We start from the raw sequence: 6,263 nt of genomic DNA on the forward strand, positions 1-6,263 counted from the left end.
CAGTAGATATGAAACTCACTATACACAAAGATGCACACAGGTTACTTTGAGTCATCTATGTTGTTAATGTGAGTTGGCCATTAAACTTCACTGAGACCCTTTGTTCTGTCCTTTATAGGAGCCTCATGAGTCTCACCTTCCGTTCAAGTTGAACTTGTAATAAGGTGGAATGAAATCATCAATATGATCCTCACCTCATCCTTCAGGAGAAAAATACTACATACATTCAAGGTGGTCAAAGTGCAGACAACACCATCCACCTTTTCCTGGAGATGTACACAGGACTGAGGTGAGAACAGCAAAAGGCTCTATTTTAATGTTCTTAATGAAGGATTCAGGGAACAACCTTAAACAAACTCATATACCATCTTCCAAAAGAATTATTTTGTAAAACTGATGCCTAGGGTATGGTAAACGATAATATAGTAAAAACCATATTTTTATTTCTGGGACATTAAAGTTCTAAATCTATTTATTCATGCTGCTTTGAAATACATTCCTTGATTAGGAATCATTGTCTGCCATAGGAGTGAGGAAGGACAACACTCAAAGTAATAAGAAGCGAAAAATATGGAAAAATTAACTCCTACTAGGTTTGATAACACATATACTAAAATTGAAATGATACAATGATGAGCATGGTCCTTGCACAGAGATAACATGCAAACTTGTAAAGCATTCCATATTTTTGTTAAAAGAAGAATGAATAGGTCTACTTTAAGGTAAGACAATCCCCAGAAGTACAAAAATTCTACATAAAGAGAGCACAAATCCCCAAAACAACAATCTCTCTCAATGTCAATGGACTAAATGTGCCAATTCAGAGGCACAGAATAGGAAGATGAATTAGAAAACTGAACCCAACATTCTGCTTCCTGCAAGAAACATGTCTGAACAATCAAAGCACCCATGGGCTACAGGTAAAAGGCTGGGAAACAAGTTTTCAAGAAAATATCACCTCCACAAAGCTGGAGTGGCCATACTAGTATCAGACCACATGGACTTCAGGCTAAAGGTTATCAGAGACAGTGAAGGTCATTTCTTAATGATCATGGGATATGTACATCAGAAAGAACTCACCTTCCTCAATGTATATGATCCTAATGACAGACCAGCAAAATACGTTAAAACAACTTCTAATTGACTTATAGAAAAACATTGATAGCAACACAATACTAGTAGTAGATTTCAACACTTCTTTGTCACTTCTCGATAGATCAAACAGACTGAAGCTCAGCAAGGAAATATTTTCTTTAAGGGAAATAATGAACAACCGTTGGCTTAGGGAAGAAATCAAAGAGGAAATAAAAAGTTTCCATAAACAAATGAGAATGAGGACACGAGCTACCATAACTTGTGGGACACAGCAAAAGCAGTGTTAAGAGGAAAGATTATAGCTCTGCCACATTTCATCAGGAAGAAAGAAAGGGCCTACCTGAATAAATTAGAGCTCAAGGTTTTGGAAAATAGGTTCAGCATAAGAGAAGGAACACATGGAGGGTGCGGGATCCCGGAGGAAAAAAAAAAAAGAAAAAACAGGTTCCAAAAAGAGCCGAGATCACCGGCAAGTTCCAGATGGAGTAGGTGCCGCATCCCGCCCCCCCCCCCCCCCCCAGATGGAACCCGGTGACCAGAATCCTCTACAAACACAGTTCGAGTATGCGGGAACGAGGACTTTTCCTCAAATCTGCCGGACTACACCTCCCAGGTAACCTCTGATCCCGGAAGTCACGCCAACAGCCCGCCCCCCAGCGCCATCTTTGAAGTGTTCAGCATAAGAGAAGGAACACATGGAGGGTGCGGGATCCCGGAGGAAAAAAAAAAAAGAAAAAACAGGTTCCAAAAAGAGCCGAGATCACCGGCAAGTTCCAGATGGAGTAGGTGCCGCATCCCGCCTCCCCCAGATGGAACCCCGGTGACCAGAAGCCTCTACAAACACAGCTCGAGTATGCGGGAACGAGGACTTTTTCTCAAAACCGCGCGGCCGCGTGGACATCTCTCTATATACAAAGTGATCAATCAGAAGTAAACCACCCAATCTCTCTCCCTGAAAATCAGAGTTAAGTTTGGAGCACGGCCACAGCCCCAGAAACACAAGGACTTAATGCAGAACCCAGCAGCTTAGAGCAGAAAAGTGAACGGACGATGAGTTAACCCAGGCCATCATTTCTGCCCAGAGGGGAAAGAGTGTTGCCCCATTCGCCCTCTCTTCTCAGGAAAGAAGGATGGCGGCCGCATGGGAGCCTTGTGGACAGCAGGTATGAGCCGGGGGTGTGGTGGGGCGATTAAAACCTCACGAGAAGGGGGGCGTTCCGGTCCGTCCTTCACGCCCTACCGAGGTCAACAGTTTCCCCCCACGAGCGGCTCCTCAGCACGGCCACAGTCCCAGAAGCACAAGGGCTTAATGCAGAACCCAGCAGCTTGGAGCAGAAAAGTGAAAGGACTATGCGTTAATCCAGGCAATCATTTCTGCCCAGAGGGGAAAGGGTGTTGCTTCCTTCCGCCCTCCTCCCTCTGGAAAGAAAGATGGCAGCCACATGGGAGCCTTGTGGACAGCAGGTATGAGCCGGGGGTGTGGGGGCGACTAAAACCTCATGGGAAGGGGGGCGTTCCGGTCCATCCTTCACGCCCTACTGAGGTCACCAGTTGCCCCCCACGAGCGGCTCTCCAGCACAGCCACGGCCCCAGAAGCACAAGGACTTAATGCAGAACCCAGCCGCTTGGAGCAGAAAAGTGAACGGACTATGCATTGATCCAGGCCATCAAGTCTGCTGGAGGGGAAAGGGTGTTGCCCCATTCGCCCTCTCCTCTCTGGAAAGAAAGATGGCGGCCACATGGGAGCCTTGTGGACAGCAGGTATGAGCCGGGAGTGTGGGGGCGACTAAAACCTCATGGGAAGGGGGGCGTTTCGGTCCGCCCTTCACTCCCTACCGAGGCCACCAGTTGCCCCCCACGAGCGGCTCTCCAGCACGGCCACAGCCCCAGAAGCACAATGACCTAATGCAGAACCCAGCAGCTTGGAGCAGAAAAGTGAAAGGACTATGCGTTAATCCAGGCAATCATTTCTGCCCAGAGAGGAAAGGGTGTTGCTCCCTTCCGCCCTCCTCCCTCTGGAAAGAAAGATGGCGGCCACATGGGAGCCTTGTGGACAGCAGGTATGAGCCGGGGGAGTGGGGGCGACTAAAACCTCATGGGTCGGGGGGCGTTCCGGTCCGTCCTTCATGCCCTACCGAGGTCACCAGTCGCCCCCCGCGAGCGGCTCTCCAGCACGGCCATGGCCCCAGAAGCACAAGGACTTAATGCAGAACCCAGCAGCTTGGAGCAGAAAAGTGAACAGACTATGCGTTGATCCAGCCCATCAAGTCTGCCGGAGGGGAAAGGGTGTTGCCCCATTCGCCCTCTCCTCTCTGGAAAGAAAGATGGCAGCCACATGGGAGCCTTGTGGACAGCAGGTATGAGCCGGGAGTGTGGGGGCGACTAAAACCTCATGGGAAGGGGGGCGTTTCGCTCCGCCCTTCACGCCCTACCGAGGCCACCGGTTGCCCCCCGCGAGCGGCTCTCCAGCACGGCCACGACTCCAGAACACAGAAACCAATTTCTTAACTATCTGACTTTCAGTAGAAATACTTCCAGGGTCAATAGGTAAAATAGCAGAAATCCAAAACCAACATTTAATTCTTGAACCCAGCTGTAGAAAGCAAATCACTTCACAATGCTTTTTCAGCATGTCTGATTTGGGGGGGGCGTGTAAACTCTAAATAATAGTGGTGAATCTTTTATTGAAACAATGAATCTAATCAAAGCAGATAGAGTGTTAACTAGAATTCATCTGCCTCACAGGGACGGGGAGGGGTGGAGGGTGGGGTTTTATTGGGGTTCTTCATGGTAAAAAATAAGTATTGGTAAAGGGAAATGTGTTTGATATTTGCATGACTGAGACCTAAACCTGAAAGCTATGTAACCTTTCCCACAGTGATTCAATAAATAAATAAAAAAAAAATAATAAAAAAATAAAAAAAAAAGATTTTGGAAAATAACCAACAAAAGTAGTCCAAACTAGGCTGGAGGAAGGAAATAATAAAACTTGTACCAGACATCAATGAGCTAGAATCCCAAAATACAATCCAGAAGACCAATAAGAACAAAAACTGGTTCTTTGAGAAAATAAATAAGATCAATAAACCATGAGAAGCCTCTCAAAGAAACAAAGAGAAAGAATTCTAATAAATCGAATCAGAAATGCAAAGGGGAGTATCCTAATAGAAAGTACAGAAATCCACAGGATCATCAGAGATTATTTTGAGAATCTTTGCAGCAGGAAATGAGAGAATCTTGAATAAATTGATAAATTATTGGATTCCAATTACCTCCCAAGGCTGAACCAAGAAGATTTGGAATACTTGAACCTATCACTACCAAGGAAATTGAAATGATGGTCAAAATTATACCCCCAAACAGAATCCAGGGCCCAGATGGATTCAATAGTGAACTATTTCAAACCTTTAAAGAGGAACTGCTTCCAACATTTTTAAGATTTTCCAGGAAATTGAAGAAACATAAATACTCCCAAATAGTTTCTATGAGGCAAAGATCACCCTAATACTCAAATCGACAGAGACACCACAAAAACAGAAAATTGCACACCTTTTTCCTTTGTGAATACAGATACAAAAATTTTCAAGAAAATACCAGCAAAGAGAATCTAGAAACTCAACAAAAGATCACACACTATGACCAAGTAAGTTTAGCTTGGGGATGCAAGGATGGCTTAACATTCTCTAGTCAATCAACAGAATACACCATCTCAATAAAATAAAGATAAAAGTCATATGATCATATCAATAGATGTAGATAAAGCATTTGATTAGATCCAGCACCCATTCATGATGAAAAACTCTCAACAAAATGGGAGTTGAAAGTAGTTTCCTCAATCTAGTCAAAGCAAATTACCACAAACCCACAGCAAGTATTATTCTCAACGGGGAAAAACCAAAGGCTTGGAGCAGAAATCAATGAAATATAATTCCAGAATACAATCAGGCACAAAACAAGTTACCCACTCTCAACACTCCTATTCTTCATAGTACTTGAAGTACTTGCCATATGATTTTGGTAAAAAAAAAAAGATATCAAGGGCATCCATATAAAAAAGGAAGAACTCAAGCTTTTACTATTTGGAGATAACATGATATTATACTTAGAAAATCCCAAAGAATCTCCAAAAAAGCTCCTGGGAACAATAGATTTGTTTAGTAAAGTAGCATATTACAAAATCAATATCTGGTACTACATGGCTTTCCCATATATTAATAATGAAAGAGAAAAAAGAGATAGAGAAAAACAATCCCATTCACAATAATACCTCAGAAAATAGAGTATAATAGAATCAACTAAAAAGGTTAAGGAACTATACCAAAAAAAAAAAAAAAACCCTGACGGGCACAGAGGCCCAGCTCTGGGCAACAAAGCTGACCGGCTGCAATTCCAACAGGTACAGACTGCCCCCAAGGGCCTGGGTCCCTTTCTGGGCACGCACAGCTAGAAACAGCCCCTAGACAGCCGGTTTTCAACCCCTGATCTGCGTGGGACGGGCACAGAGGCCCAGCTCTGGGCAACAAAGCTGAAAGGCTGCAATTCCAACAGGTACAGCCCGCCCCCAAGGGCCTGGGTCCCTTTCTGGGCACGCGCAGCTAGAAACAGCCCCTAGACAGCCGGTTTTCAACCCCTGATCTGCGTGGGACGGGCACAGAGGCCCAGCTCTGGGCAACAAAGCTGAACGGCTCCAATTCCAACAGGTACAGCCTGCCCCCAAGGGCCTGGGTCCCTTTCTGAGCATGCGCAGCTAGAAACAGCCCCTAGACAGCCGGTTTTCAACCCCTGATCTGCGTGGGACGGGCACAGAGGCCCAGCTCTGGGCAACAAAGCTGAACGGCTCTAATTCCAACAGGTACAGCCCGCCCCCATGGGCCTGGGTCACTTTCTGGGCACGCGCAGCTAGAAACAGCCCCTAGACAGCCGGTTTTCAACCCCTGATCTGCGTGGGACGGGCACAGAGGCCCAGCTCTGGACAACAAAGCTGAACGGCTCCAATTCCAAACAGGAGACCTTCCCAACTCCTCGCCCAGTGCCAGGGACTCTTTCCGGAGCCGCGGCCGCTGACGTGGCCGCGAAATATTTTCCCACTACATATGCCATAGGAACCATAAGCTAACTTCTTAGATGGAAACTTCTCTATTTTAGCTCAGCCACTAGAAACACAGTAG

The 6,263-nt window shown here is 45.7% G+C and overlaps 1 pseudogene; it reads left to right on the forward strand.

Annotated features, from left to right (window-relative positions):
* The first annotated feature begins 593 nt into the window (after positions 1-593).
* Positions 594-690, forward strand: LOC130018120 (uncharacterized; annotated as a pseudogene).
* Positions 691-6,263: the final 5,573 nt, after the last annotated feature.

The sequence above is a fragment of the Sorex fumeus genome, unplaced genomic scaffold, assembly GCF_029834395.1.
Source record: "Sorex fumeus unplaced genomic scaffold, SorFum_2.1 ptg000237l, whole genome shotgun sequence".
Taxonomy (NCBI): domain Eukaryota; kingdom Metazoa; phylum Chordata; class Mammalia; order Eulipotyphla; family Soricidae; genus Sorex; species Sorex fumeus.